Genomic DNA, 16054 nt, shown 5'->3' with positions numbered 1-16054 from the left:
AATATACTTCTGAAAATAAATATGATTTAGATACACATGCTTAATGTACGTAAAAAGCATGTACTATATAAATCTTACCTAAAAATCGATAAATCCATTGCACAAAAAAAGAATCGAGTAATCCGATCTCTAAACCGCCACAACCACAAGAGTTTTTTTTTGCAGGTTTAATGGCTGTTCACACTACTCCAGACCTCCTAGACATTTTTAGGAGAAGAGGAAGAAGAAGAACAGAGAGAGAGAGAGAGAGAGAGAGAGAGAGAGAGAGAGAGAGAGAGAGAGGAATTTCTGAAAAATAAGAAGGGTGTGTGAGAGAAGGTGTAAATAGCCCTCTCCGCAAATCCCAATCTGTTTGATAAAGGACTCTCCCCTCCAAAATCGTGTGGAGGGGGAGAGGAGTCCTTTATAGAAAAAAAAACTATCTTCTAGAGTTCTTCCTCTCTAGTTATTTGATTTTTCTCAAATTTTATTTAATTAGGATTATCAGATTTGACTATTCAACAACTAACCACTAGAGGTGTGGGATGTCCCACCCTCTTGAACATCTTTATTAGTGATTTAATTAAAATTTCTAATTAAAAATCTTAATTCTCACTTTTATTTATTTATTTATGTAAATTAAAACTAGACAAGATCTAATCCATATGGACTCTTGGATCCAAATGGGGGTCCACATAAGACGTCCCCTATGAGGGTCCAATCCATAACCATTGCATCTCAGATCCATTTGGATCCAAATGCTGAAATTATATCCAAAACTAAGGTTTAAGATCTAAAACTACTCAATTTAAAAATTTTCAATTATTCATGCAATATTCTTCATAACTTGAAATGAATATTCATAATTAATAGAAATAAAAAAAATCAAGAAAATCAAGAAGATCAAGAAAATCAAGAATATAAAAAAATCAAGATTTCACAATATAGTCATAATTGCACCAATAATTCATCATTTATTCATTTAATGATCAAAGAAAAATCTCGGGTTTTACAATGGTGTAACCAACATAACCTATACATCATCATGTGATGATATAAACATATAATTTATACATACACTGCACATATACCTTTATATGTATAAGAGCAAACTATTTATGAGTGTTTTCACGTGTATATCAAAAATATAATACACACATAATTTTAAGCATACATGAGTATACAAATTATGCTCACCTTTCATAATTAAACATATAATTCAAGCATACTCTTATGTAGATATGTCATTCTAACATATAATCTTAAACATACAAGTAAATCAAACTTACACTTACACTCATGAAATTTATGTATACAATTATGCATTCATTTCAATCAAATATAAAGTTTTGAAACCACAATAGGTTATGTACTTACCTACATCACCACGATCATACTATGATGATTCAAAATAAAATACACATACAATTATGTATATGTCATGCAACACAAGTTACACATACCTTTATGAGTGACGAGATCTAAATCTATGTACATATTTATATGTAGATCAATAGTACTCTATGCAAGCCTACCCCAATGGGTGCATAATATATAACTCGTGTGCGAGTAGCCTGCACATACTCTTACGCATAAATAATCAAGCATATAGTTATGCAATTGATATCAAACTGGCCTGTATCATAATAACACTCAGTTCAGTGTACACTTACGCTTGTATGAAATTCAAGAAAAATCATGTTCACATTAAATTCAATACACCAACTATATTCATTTCAAATTCAGTATACATATTTATTTTTATCTTGTTACCCGGGGCACCACTCCCGGCCAATATATGGGAACTCATTCCTCACAAGAGGGTGTTCATTCAACATATGTGTATTTCCTATATTTTAATTTCAAGGAGCACAAGATAACTCACACAAGAGTCTAGGATACGTTGTTACGTCAACCCTCGATTGAAAACCTCATAATATTATGCAAGTATACAATTATAGCTTAATTTTTGACACAATTCCAAAGTACAAGTCCCCTTAGACCACCGGGGTGGGAAAAATGTTCATATCTTACCTATCAGGAACGACTTTCATCTACGTTCACTCTTATTCTAAGAGTCGGTGTAGCGCATGTTTACAATTGACCCAGTTGCTCGACCTCAATAGTATGAGCTCATATTACGATATCACAAGCTTGAATCTGATCATGGTTTATGCAACTTATCATATCTTACGAGGACTCTTCTTCAATGCATGTCATTTCACAAGGAATACACACACAAATATTTTCACCCAGATGGTGTCATTCCCTTTTTCATACCTGAGTTTTATCAAGATGATGGTGTTCCCAATGTCATTCAACAAAATTCATAAGATCAATCTCTTCAAGTGCAAGATGATCCCTCTATTTTCACCTCCAATGTTTATCCCAACACTATCATCAAAACTCATTCTAATAATCCTGACATTCAAAATCCCACCATCGATCTCATAGGCAAAAAACTACACCAACATATCTCAAAGACTATGAATGCAACACTGCAACTTTTCCCAACCAATCGACAATGAAGATAGTGAAGGTTACCCAATATCCACTTAGCCAATACCTTCGCTATAACAAATTCTCACTATCCCACAAAGTTTTTCTTGTTACCATTCTTTATTCATCCAACGTGAAACTATTGACGAAATTCACACTCTATATAGGTAAATTTTTACGCTAGAATAGAATCTCGTATCGCTTAAAGTCTATAACATGCGAAAGTCTGTGAATTTCATAAACTTTTCATGAATTTTGCATCAAAAATAGGCTTTCACAACTGCCAACGTGAAACTATTGACGAAGTTCACACTCTAAATGCCTATATATACAAGTAAATTTGTAAACTATAATAGAATCTCATATCGCTTAAAGTCGACAACATGTGAAAGTCCATGAATTTCTCAAACTTTTCATGAATTTTGCATCAAAAGTAGACTTTCACAACTGCCAACGTGAAACTCTTGATGAAATTTGCAAGAAAGAGATTTTTGCAAGAAGTGTCACACCATTCATAAATCTGCATGGGGGTTATGAAAGAAGTGAAGAGGAATTGTGCATGGGGTTGCAATGCATTGAAGATGCACACATTCATTATGCAAATCTACTTTGTTGAATGCACAATAGTCATTTTTGGTTCGTATATTATGTAAAATTCATGATTTTTGTAAAAATAATATTCAAAATTTGTTTTTAGTAAGATTTAGTGAGATCGACAAAGCGTTGCGATGTAACATGCAAAACTTGAGAGATCCGTTCGTGCTAAGAATTAAAAGGTCATACAAATCAGAATCCTGCAAAATTAGACATTGGGCAGATTTAAAATTTGTGAGTTTTTTTTTTTAAAATGCATCAAATGTATCGTACAATACAAACATTTTCTGAAAAAAACTTGGAGGGTGTTGTGTGTTCTCCCCTGAAGACAAATTCACGTGTTTCGATGTGTACGGAGGAATATCTTAGGACCCGTGATAATTCATATGCTAATGTTACCCATGACAATTTTATAATAAAATAACATTTAAAAAAGATAGATATGCGTTTGACAAAAATGTTCTCTCATAAATTAGATATCCGTTTGACATAAATATTCTCCCGTAAATAGCTTTGCACATTCTCGCGACTCTTATCATTGCCTGAGTTGGAGCCTATCGGCTCCTTCAAGGGGACAGTGCCCAAGCTGAAGTTTGTGAAGCATATTCTCAAGAGTGCACCATTGCTAGAGTCTCTAAGAATCAACTTTAGTCTGAGAAAAATGGTGCAGTGGACTGCCATTACTAATGAGCTCGTTTCCTTGGAGAGGATGTATCCTCAACTACACATAGGATCGCATTACAACAAGAAATGAACTCGATGATTAATGTTCTGGATCACCCTTTGACAATGCACCATCTACTATAGTCGGAGCTCCCTTTGACGATGCACCATTTTTCATCGTCTGCTGCCGTCAAAGCACCCTTTGTCGTCCTTTGCTGCCACTCGAGCACCCTTTGCCGTCATCTATTGCTACTAGAGCACCCTTTATCGTCGTCTGCTCGTGAGAAATAGTTGAACTACCAGAGGAATTAGCATTCTGTCTATTGTTCATCATGATACCAGGGTGCAAGCATCGAACTGAGTAGACAGATAATAACGATTTACAAAAGAGATAATAGTGGCAGTGTCAAATTGAGTAGACAGAGATCAACGATTTATAACAGAGATCAGATCAGAGAGTAGCGATTTACAGTAGAAATCAGATCAGAGAGTAGCGATTTACAGTAAAACTGAGATCAGAGAGTAGTGATTTATAATGAAAATCAGATCAAAGAGTAGCAATTTATAGTAAAAATTAGATCAGAGAGTAACAATTTACAGTAGCAATCAGATTAGAGAGTAGCACTTTATAATAGAAATCAGACTAGAGAGTAGCAATTTACAGTGAAAATTAGATCAGAGAGTAGCGATTTATAGTAGAGATCATATCAGAGAGTAACGATTTATAGTGAAAATCAGATAAGCGAGTAGTGATAAATCCGATTAGAGAGTAGCGATTTACAGTAGAAATCAAATTAGAGAGTAGTGGTCGAACTTTTGCAATGGTTATTTTTAAAATATTATTTTTATCGAAGTATCTTTGGGAAAATCGCTAACCAAGTAATAATAATGATCTTTCACGTAAGTGGTGAGTTCAGATCGATCCACATGGAACATGAAATACTTAATTAAAACTAAAATTTGCACTTTATTGATATTGAACTTATTCAATTATAGAGAATATTACAATAAAAAGTGAATTGAACAAGTATAAAAAGGAAACTATACAGTGACTTAAGCCTGCGAATGCAAGGGCATTTTCCATATTTCACTGATGCGATAATCTACCACGTGGATAAAAGGCTCTTAACTGCAACTTAAGGTCACCTGCACAACATAAAAATGAAGTTAGTAAAACTATTAAAAAGATCAAAACAACTAACTCTAGATTAATTCTAAAATTTAACTATTAACTGAATTTATTCGTAAAACGAGAAATCACCAGAGTTAATTTCCTAAACTAATTATCCTAACACTAAAATTAACTACGTACTAACATTAAAATTCTGCTAAAACACTTAAAAATGAAATTAGAAAAACTACGTAAAATGGAAAATGACTATTTTGCCCCCGCACTATGTGAAACCCTAATTTTTGATAGGCGGTCAGAGAATAAATAGTAGATGACTCAAACAGAGTCCGATTGGAGTAATTTTTTTCTGTTGTATTCCTGACAGAACCAGGAATTCAGCAAAACTTTCAAATCCCGAATATCACTCCGGGAGCTCCGGATATAAGCATCACAAATTCAGACAGAAATGCATAATATGCCTATCAAGAAAATCGAGAACCACCAAGGGAAAAACCAGGAAGAACTAAACCTTAAACTGCTAATTACAGAACTAAAACATGCATACACTAAGTAGTAACCTAATCTTACTGCTAAACTACAGAAAATATCAAACTAACTACAGATTCTCTTCTCGCAAATCGACAAACCCGGCTAGCTACACGGTTCTAGCCGATTTTGTCGTAGGAGACTAAAATCGTTGCGACGAAGATCTAAGATGCAAGCAAACCCTAATCTAACATAACTACACTATTTAACAGCCTAAATACTAACTAATTGGACTTAGAAACCAGCTGAAAATACAAGTCTATTGGGGAACTTAAAAGCCTAGAAAACACCTCAATCGACTAGTGTAACTCTAGTCGATTTGTGATGTTTAAACCAACTAACTCTTAAAATCACGAGACTTAACTAATCTAATTTAATTACCCTAATAAACACAGCATATATTATCTAACACACAGTAAAACATGCTGGACAAAACGAAAGGACAATTGCTAAACAAATCTACTATGCATAGCAAGGAGCGATAAAAGGAAAACTATGTCTAAACAATGCTAAAATGAGAACTAGCTAACTTACTAACCGTATTCAGCAAAATAATCAACCTAGTACTACTTAACTCTACTAATCAACATATAAACTAACTAATCAACATCTACACACATGCTGCAACAGTAATTTAACAAGAAATTAGCAAATCTTATCTACTTCACAATTCTAACATCAACTAATCCTAACATTAAAACCTAATCAAGGCTAACACACCAACTAAACTAATGAGTGAACCTAATTTATCATATAAACCTAATCTCACACTAACATAACTCACAAATTAACAAACCAACTAACCCTTGGCTACTGTTGAACAGGAAATAACACAGGAATCAATATCCTAAACCCTCTTGGAATTCACCCAAATCGGTTAGAAATGATTCTAACTGATTCTTGGTGGAGGGGCGTCTCAACACTGCAAATTGATAATAAGTAGTAAAAAAAATCACTAATCTAGCTTATCTAAACTAATCAACATAATATCTCCTAACTAATTAGAACCTAAACCTGCTGTAACAATGAGCTTAACAGAAAGACTAATCTATTAAGCAAAACACCTACTCGGCAAACATAGAAATGGAACTGATTAATGCTAATATATCATTAAACTAACTACACCAACAAAAACCAGCAAAAGAACATTAATCTACTCTAAAATGCCTTACTATCAGTAAGTAAATGAGCACACTAACCCTGCTACCACTGAAATTAACAGCCCAACCTAAAACATGATACTAATGTCGACTAAACTGAAAATGCCTATACTAATACTAACACCCGAATTATTCTAATGAGTAAACAACATTCTATCAAATAAATCTAATCTAATACTGAAGTAACTCGCAAATTAATAAGTATACTACTGAATCTACTACAAAAATGCTACTGAAACTAAAATTTAAACAAGTATTAGCAGGCTAAAGACGCACCAAAATTACCTAAATCCAGTAGTGGGACAACAATACATCTAGAATTAACATCTGAACATAAAGCAAACTAACTACAACACTTTGAACATCTGATCAGAAATTAGAACTAACAAAGTATAGCTAATATATGGGGATAAATGGCTGGGCTAATCGAGCCACCACCAGCTAGAATCAATCTAGCCTGTCTTGGCGCAATGAAGGAAATCAATGTTCAAGTATGCAAAGATAAAGAAAAAAAACTAAATAAGGTACCCTAGACTCAATCTATGGTGTAGGTTGACACACCAACTACACAATACGGCTGGAAGAATTGAAAAATGCACACAACCAAAAAAACAGAATCACACGCACAATTGGGGTTCTAGCTAGAAGAGGGGGGTGAGAAGACGAACCTTATGGCTGGCCGTCCGACAAATGAGGAAGTAGGAGAAGAGCGGTTCAAGCCATGGGAAAGACACTACCCAAGCTGCTGCCACGGTCATGCTGCTGACTGCATCTGGCTGGAGTGCATCCACGAGGAAGGCATCGATGGAAGAAATGAGAGAAGGGAGAAGCCGACAAGAAGAACCCGACCACCCAAGTGTTGCAGAGGACACAACACTTGGGAGAGGCACTCCACACGTCTGCTACCCTGCACAGCACAACAAACAAGAGTTAGTGGTTAGCAACAAGAAAGAAGAATGGGAAATGAAGTAGAAGTAGAAGAGGGGGCGATGAAGATGATGGAACCCAATGGGCGACTAAGGAGATGGAATGGGCAAAGAAAGAAAGAAAGCAATGGAAGAGAAGAAGATGGAGATTGGAGAAGACGATAAAGAGGAGAGGAAGCAAGTTGGGTGGCACATTTCCCAAAGCAAGAATGCCTATTAGGGTTATTTCATAGTTTTTATAATCAAATCACAATTTTTGAAAATTCCAGAAAAGGATTAAAAACATGAAAATTGCTAGGCACCATTTTTGGAGGGATTTTTTAGCAAATACTTTTCAAAATCGAGTTTGGGGCTGGATTGGCTTGGATTTAGTATGTTGTGTATTGATCCAAGATCCAAATTGGTCGTTTGGATCGGATCTTGACCCTGTTTGCCCTGAGGTCTGAACCTGTGCATTAAAAATGCAATATCTTTATCGTTTCAAGTCTGATTCGAGCAAAATTTAACCGTAGCTCAATCATGCCTAAATGCATCTAAGTGTGAGTTTTAAACCTAAATATGATGTCGAAATGCATGAATATTTGGTTATCTTGATGCACATTTCATGCTTCATCAAGTAGCAATTTATAGTGGAAATCAGACCAGAGAATAATGATTTATAGTAGAAATCTGATTTCTACTGTAAATCGCTACTTTTAATTTGATTTTCACTGTAAATCGCCACTCTCTGATCTAATTTTTACTGTAAATCGCTACTCTCTGATCTGATTTCTACTGTAAATCGCTACTCTTTGATCAGATTTTCATTATAAATCGTTACTCTCTGATCAGATTTCTACTGTAAATTGCTACTCTCTGATCTGTTTTCTACTGTAAATCGCTACTCTCTGATATGATTTCTACTGTAAATTGTTACTCTCTGATCGAATTTTTACTGTAAATTGTTACTCGCTGATCTGATTTCTACTGTAAATCTCTACTCTCTGATATGATCTTTGTTGTAAATCGCTGCTCTTTGTCTACTCAGTTCGACGCTGCCACCATTACCTCTTATGTAAATCGTCATTCTTTGTCTACTCAGTTCGACGCTTGCAACCTGGTATCATGATGAACAATAGACATAATGCTAATTCCTCTGTAAGTTCAACTATTTTTCACGAGCAGATGACAACAAATAGTGTTTCAGTGGTAACAGACGATGACAAAGGGTGCTCTGACAGCAGTAGACGACTGCAAAGGGTGCGTCATCAAAGGAAGCTCATGTTACAACAGATGATGCATTGTCAAAAGGTGATCCAAAACATTTAGGATGAAATATTGCGAGGAGCTCCTATTACAGCAGAGGAGTTTATTGCTTAGGGCGAAAACAGAATGTTTGGACTTTAAAGAGTTAAGATCATCCTTCCTTTTCTGAATGGAGAATATTTGTGTCCTTTTCTAAAATCATCGTTTCATGGCGAGAATGACAAGAAAGAGTACTTAAGTCTTTGCAACTGCATCAGATTCCGATGCTAACTGACGCTGACACACATGGAGATACGAGCCTCACATGCTTACATATGTGGCGCTCATTCGGACCCTCGAAGACACGGGGGGGGGGGGGGGGGGGCATAGAACCTACTTCGGTCCATGAAACCATTATAAATAATGACTTATAAGATGAGATCATTAGTGGAAGACACCATTTGGACTTTACCACTTACTCACGAGAAGGGTGTGGTCAGAGACTCAACATGCGCCTTGCCTCATCACGACACCCGTATCTGATTCATCAGTGAGCCGAATTAAGAATAAGCCCTTCTCCATGATGGAGAAACACAGCACTTGCAATATTCGCCTAGAAGGAACGAAGACAATAAAACATATAGCTAAACTCCATTTGATTTGAGCTGTATCGTGTTGCAAAGCATGCCAAGAGGGTCAATCGATGGGATCGGCCATCTGCGCATAGTCCTCTGATGGAACCACGAGTGAATCCTCCACATTTAATGCAGATACAGTAATGGGGGGTTCAAGTCTGTCAAGGCTAAGTGAGTTTAAAACAACGGATGCCCAGGCAGGACTGGGTGCCATGACTCTGTTGTACCACAGGAGGCGACAACTGGGGCTCCTGATTTGAGGAAGAGCCCGCCGCACCAATCCCACGATCTGCTCCATCAGGAAAAGGACTAGGAGAACCGGGCCCTACCAGCCCTGCGTGATGGTTTGGCCATGGTGGATTTGGGGGAGGGGGTCTGGAGGATGCCCCCCCGAACGAGCTAGGGTTTCATGGTGGTAAAGAGAAGGGCGTTTCGTCAGAGTTCATTTTTTCTAGGTGACGAGGATCTTAGATCCATTTTGCATGCAAGAGTTTGCTAGCTTCTACCTGGTTCGTACAAAACCGTCAAACCGGTGCACTGAGCTCAATCGGATTCATGAACCACAAATCGGACACAGCATATTTCGAACGACCAGTTCTTGAAGACCCAGCCATTACCAACAAAAGGGTACCCCTCAGAACATTGCTCTCTCTCTCTCTTCTAGGATCCTTACAAAGTTGCAAACATACCCTCTCTTGGACAAAACTGACAATCGAGTTCTGATAAGCACTCGGCGACAGAAAGAGCAACCATGTGCACCCCATGGCATCGAATTGACCAACACCCAAAAAATCAAACAAGAGAAATAAGACAACCAAAAGGTTTAGCATAACGCCAAAGGCCATGAAGCGATAGTTACTAGAGATAACCAGCAACCATCAGCACAAATGGAACCAAAAGTATTTAGAACGCAACAGAAATAGTATTATCAAAATTCAAACAGTACCAAGCAGATTGTAAAAGTGACAGCTCGGATCCAAATGCACCCTAAAAAGTAGCCTTTTACATACAGACTGTATAGACCGTTGCAGGAGACCTGTCAAACCAAGTTTCCTAGGAGACTTTCACGAGTTAATTTACGTGGACACCACATGACATTGAATTTCTTCTGTAAGAAACCACATGACATTCAATTGGCAAACTGCCTGCTCATCCAAGTACAGCAGTGATAAGGTTTCCAGCAGCCTCACATCTATATGTCCAAGAGCCTATTGGCAGACACAGGTTGCACGCTTGATGGCTACAAGAAGAAAAAGGCAATCCGCCAAAGAGAACGTAAACTCGAGAAAAAAAAAGGACAAAAGAGAAGTTTGCAAGGATCGGGGGAGAGGCCTAGGCACCGCTTTTCGACAACTAAGGTCAAAAAAGCTGTGTGTAGCTTGTATCTAATCAATTTTCACGGATGAGAAGAGGTAATGGACAAAGTAGAAGGAGGTAAGGAATCCAATGGTGCCTGTAGAAAGCATGATGGCGAACGCCATGATCATAGAATAGCCGAGGTACAGCATGGCAGAAACAGGACCGCTGAGGCTGTTGAGATCAAAAACTAGGTAGTTAATGGAGTAAAGGAACATGTAGAGCGAGACAGAGCCAGATGCAAAGAAGGCCTTCCACCACCATCTCCAATCCTCCACGCATAGGTGCATATAGGTGAGCACCAATGATACCTCGGCACAGACGATCACGAGCAAGATTAGTACAATGAGGAGGAATCCAAAGACATAGTAGAACCTGCCAAGCCAAATGCTAGACATGATGAAGAAGAGTTCGATGAAGAGGGTCCCAAATGGAAGAGTGCCAGCTCCAAGGACAAGGAGCCAAGATGGGTATTTCCTTGCGGGGATTTCTCTGGGAATCTGGTTCGTCCTCACAGGGAATTGGATGTGCTCAGCACGGGTGCCGAAGAATCCACCCAAGAGCGTTAAGGGCACTGAGATGCAGAACCAGAGGGATAAGAGTGTGAAGTATAATGAGATTGGTATGGCACCAGTGCTTTTGTTTCCCCAGAGGAGGAAATTCAATGCTGTGAGGATGACAAAGACTATTCCTGGAAAGAAGCAGGCCACCGACCATGAAACGGACCTCCAACCTTCAGAATCACCTGTGATCGTCCTCCAAAGTCGAACAGCAACATAACCAGCAGCTATTCCAAGGAAGAGGTAGAGAACTATCATTCCAGTCAAGAACATTCCTCTAGAAGCAGGAGACATGAATCCGAGGGCAGCAAACACGATCGTGACGACAGCCATTCCAGTAATCTGTACTCCATCTCCAACCATCACACAGAGAAGTTTGGAGTGCTCTGGAGCCCTAAATACATCACCCACCACAAGCTTCCAACCAGACAGCTCTTCGTTCATCTGAGCTTGTGCCTCCTTGTCCAGTTCCTCATATTTGGTAAGGTCCCTCCTGACGGTTCTCAAGAATATCACAAAAACTATGCCTGCCAAAAAGAAGACTACCATCAGAGAGTTCAAGATGGAGAACCAGTGGACCCTGGCTCCTTCCATTTTCAGATAAGCATCCCAACGGGATGGCCACCTAATATCGCTCTTGACAAACTCAACCTCATATGTGAAAGCTACATGCGCCTGCTCCCTTATGATCTGGAAGTTAGCACGATCTGATGGGCAGATTTCTGTGGGTTTGATGTTATCATACATCTTAAGCTTCAGCATGTCCTCTGGATTTCGCTTGATGCTGCATGGAACAACCTCAAAGCCTACAATTTCGTATCCTGAACCTTGTGTCTTATCAACTTCGGCCAAAACACCCATTCCCTCATCTCCGGTGACAATTACTGGAGTACCACTGCCTTCATACTCATGGACTAAAACCTTGAACTTGAGGTGGTTAATAATGTAGTCCTCGTTTCCAGGTTGGGGTGTGAAACCCACTGGAAACCCAGTCCACTGAATCTTGATGCCCTTCTGCTCTGCAAACCGCATGGCTGGTAGATTATCCAAGATCACATTCACCTGATACAGATCACGGACTCTCTGCTTCAAGACCTTAACTTCATCAGCCTTCAACAGTTTTGTAACGCATAGGAATAAAGACTCATTCTTATTCATGCGGAAACGATAAGGAGAGTTATCAATCTGATCTCCCATCAACAGCTCACCTAAATTTTCAGCGCTTTTCTTTATCCCATTTTTGGGTTGGCAATACGGCAGGCTGTAATAACTGAAAGGAAGTTCAGTCTCAATTGAGGTCAATGAATTAACTTTGACATATATCTCCTCCCCAACTGAGTATGTATGCATATAACTCCCGGGCAGATAAAATGCATTGCAAAAGTGTGACATCAAAACCAATATAGAAAAGATCCATGAGACCAAGGTACTCATCCTTAAAGACAACAAACCCATGCTTGCTCAAACTCCAGAACCCGGATCCAACCTAGAAAACCTACTGTTACAATGGAATTCTCTCTTGGAAGGGCTCAATTAGACATGTAATCAACTAAATAACTTCAAGGGTTTGATCTAAAACACATATAGATTGTAAACAAGACAAACTCAAATCCAAATTTCAATAGCCCCCCTTGAATCTTCCTCCTGCAACATAAATGAGAAAAAATGTATGAGGTGATGGCTGAAGTAGTAATTAATGTCTGAATCTCTTGAGCTCGAATTGTTCAACCAGTGAAACTCCTAGATCAGCATAGAGAACACTATTTAAAGCTATAGAAGTGTGTCTAAATGAGAATTCAGTGTTCAGTGGATTGACCAAATAAGATAAAAATAGGGCATAACATCTGCACCACAAAATTCCTATAGTACAATATAATTCCTTAAGAGATCAAATGGCATGGTAATATGAAGGGGATCTACGAAATCCAACATATTCCACGTAAAAACTAGATACATTGCTTCGGCAAACAGATCTAACAGTCTAAACCAAAGACCTATGACATGCTAATCAAACAATGGCAAATCAACGAAACATACTCTATTCTAAAAAAATGGAAAACATAAAGAAATTTATTTATTTTTTCGCTGTTTAACTTGCTTCTCATGGACAGGTCAAAAGCTGCATAGAGGCGTAAGGAGAGCAATTCACTCAACGTGAACAGAGCAAGAACAAAAGCAAACCCCAAATCCTAAAGAGATATTATTTTTTTCAACGAACTGTTGTGCACCACATGATCTAGCTGCATCAGCAAATATCATATTCGTGTTCAAAGAAACGGTAGGGGAAAAAAATAGAACTTTTCAAATGACGACGGAAACTTTATGAAAACAAAACAGACGCCCTAAGACGACCCCAATTTTCAGATATAATAAACCCCCAAGAGAAAACCACAATAGAACCTCTCGTTTTTGGCCTCCAGATAACAGATCTAAAAGAACATTAATCATCGACCATTAAAAGGAAACAAGGAAAGGTTTCACGAGACGATCTTATCCAAAACGAACAAGATCAAACAAAATTCCCAGAAATCTCAAAGAAGACGCCCTAAAACCAAAATTTCACCAGAAAAACGGAGGAATTCTCAGGCAAAAGATCAATGCATTTTATACCAGACTTATTCAAAAAACTAAAAACCGCGCCACATCCACGAATGAGAAAACCAATAGAATCAGATATCATCAAAATTGTGCAAGATCTAAAGAAAAACAGACGACGCCAAGCCAAAACCCTGAATCTTCCCGCGAAGGAAGAATCAGATCGGCCAGAATTAGGGTCACGTAAACCGTTTAAGCCTTGATTCCGGCCGTTTCTTTTGTTTCGACTAAGCTTCGGGCCAGGGTTTCGCCTGAAATCAGGCAAAAAAAAAACCCTAGTTTTTACGCATAAAAGAAGAACCAGAGATGAACAAGGGCCATTGAACCACTCACCTTCTACCGGAAAATGGAAATAACCGGTGCGCGCTCGCCGGAAAAACTATTTCACGGAAGCTTCCACGGCACACTTCGTGTTCGAGAGCGGAAGAACTCCGAAACTGACACACGATCGAGCGTCTAATGGCGAAATGTGGCACCTTGAGGGCCGGGCACCCGCGCGCTAACCTTGGTTAATTGTGGGGTTAACTTTTAACCACGTAAATGGTTAGCTTTCATTGAAGTGAAAATTTAATAGGGGAGCGTTTCGAAGGTGGGAAAGTTCGGTAACAGTAAGATCAAGATGGGTAGCTCGTGATGCCCATTTGGAGCCTACCCGTGCTATGGATCCAAGTCCGACTTAATTAGATACAGCATAATTGGGTTCTAAATTTGGATTCTGAGTCAGATGAGCATCAGTGGAAACCAGGTCCAAATAGACTTGCTTGAAATCCATTCGTATCTTTCTTGGATTCCAACTCGGGTTCGGCTGCAAATTTTGATACTTAAACCAGATCTGATTAGTGATCAAATCTCATTAAGGCCCCCTTTTGAAAACTAGGCATGGGCGGAGTGACTGCTCCGACCATCTTCCCAATGTTCTTTCAGCTTTACTTTAGATTTTCAGCTGCACTCAAACAGCTGCACAAGTAGAAGTGATAAATCTTCAGTTGAACCGTTCCACGTATCCCAAACCACCATGTGAATTGGGGATCCTTGTGTTCGAACCCACTACTTGGTTAAGCTCTAGCTATCTTATTTTCACTCCAACTTGTATTTCCCCGTGTCACAAAGATAGTGAGTTAGTGATTTTTTTTTCGGAAGATAGAACACTAGGACTCACATTTTTTTAAACTTTTAATCAATAGGAAATCGATTTTTGATATTTATAAACGATATTTTTGTTGAAATGAATTAAAGATTACTTACAAATATTAATAATACTAGAATAACACTTGTACGTGTACGAGTCCTCCAAGTAGTGTCCTCCTAGACATGAACCCCAGCGTGTCACTATGACATTCATTAGTAACAACAAAAAAAGGTAATGCATTAAGGTAAAGCATCTCAAGGCTTTGTCTCATGGAGCATGAGCCATACTTCATAAAGTAGATGATTATATATATATATATATATATATATATATATATATATATATATATATATATATATATATATATATATAAGTCACAATGTATAGGAAAGAACACAAACTTTAAGGTGATCTAAGCCTTTTTTTAATTCAATCATAAAAAAGAAATTTTAATTATGTTGTTTTTTTCTCATTAATATTTTATGCATTTTTTTATCCTATGAATTTTTCTTTAATGCAGTACACGTAATTTGACATGTTCCCCGAAATGCTCAACAATTTTTGATATTCTCATCATGTCCAAAATCGCAAATAGCCAGCTTTGGAATATCCTTTTTACCCTTCACATGTGCGAAACTCACGAAGTTGCACAAAATATTGCTTCGTTTGCATAGCCTCACTTAAAATGAGGTTCACACATTTTTTTGCAAACTTCACGAAGTTTGCATAATAATATTTGCAAACATTCTGTCAAACTCGAACAAAATGTGAAAGTTCGCATATATTTTAGGCGGACTTCCTCAAGTTTTCATATATTTTATGACTTGAAGAAGTCCTCACATATTTTATGTGGACTTCATTAAGTCCGCATATATTTTAGGCGGACTTCATTAAGTCCGCATATATTTTAGGCGGACTTCCTTAAGTTCTCATATATTTTATGACTTAGAAGTCCTCACATATTTTACGTGGATTTCATTAAGTCTGCCTATATTTTAGATAGACTTCGTTCATTATTTACATGTTTAGGAGGAATAGTCTATCTTTCAAATAATGTTTCTCCCCAATCTCTCATCA

General features: G+C 37.9%; 1 pseudogene across 1 annotated transcript; it reads right to left on the bottom strand.

Annotated features, from left to right (window-relative positions):
* Positions 1–10239: 10239 nt before the first annotated feature.
* On the bottom strand, positions 10240–14304 carry LOC149848912 (transmembrane 9 superfamily member 12 pseudogene; annotated as a pseudogene). Its single transcript, XR_016430542.1, has 2 exons — positions 14182–14304; positions 10240–12897 (listed from the first exon to the last, which is right to left on the bottom strand). The product of XR_016430542.1 is annotated as a transmembrane 9 superfamily member 12 pseudogene (transcript).
* Between the last annotated feature and the right edge of the window lie 1750 nt (positions 14305–16054).

The sequence above is a fragment of the Nuphar pumila genome, chromosome 1 (genome assembly GCF_984573655.1).
Source record: "Nuphar pumila chromosome 1, dmNupPumi1.hap1.1, whole genome shotgun sequence".
In the NCBI taxonomy this organism is placed as follows: Eukaryota; Viridiplantae; Streptophyta; class Magnoliopsida; order Nymphaeales; family Nymphaeaceae; genus Nuphar; species Nuphar pumila.
Note: the sequence above shows the minus strand (reverse complement) of the source record. Positions and strands in the feature narration are given on the sequence as shown.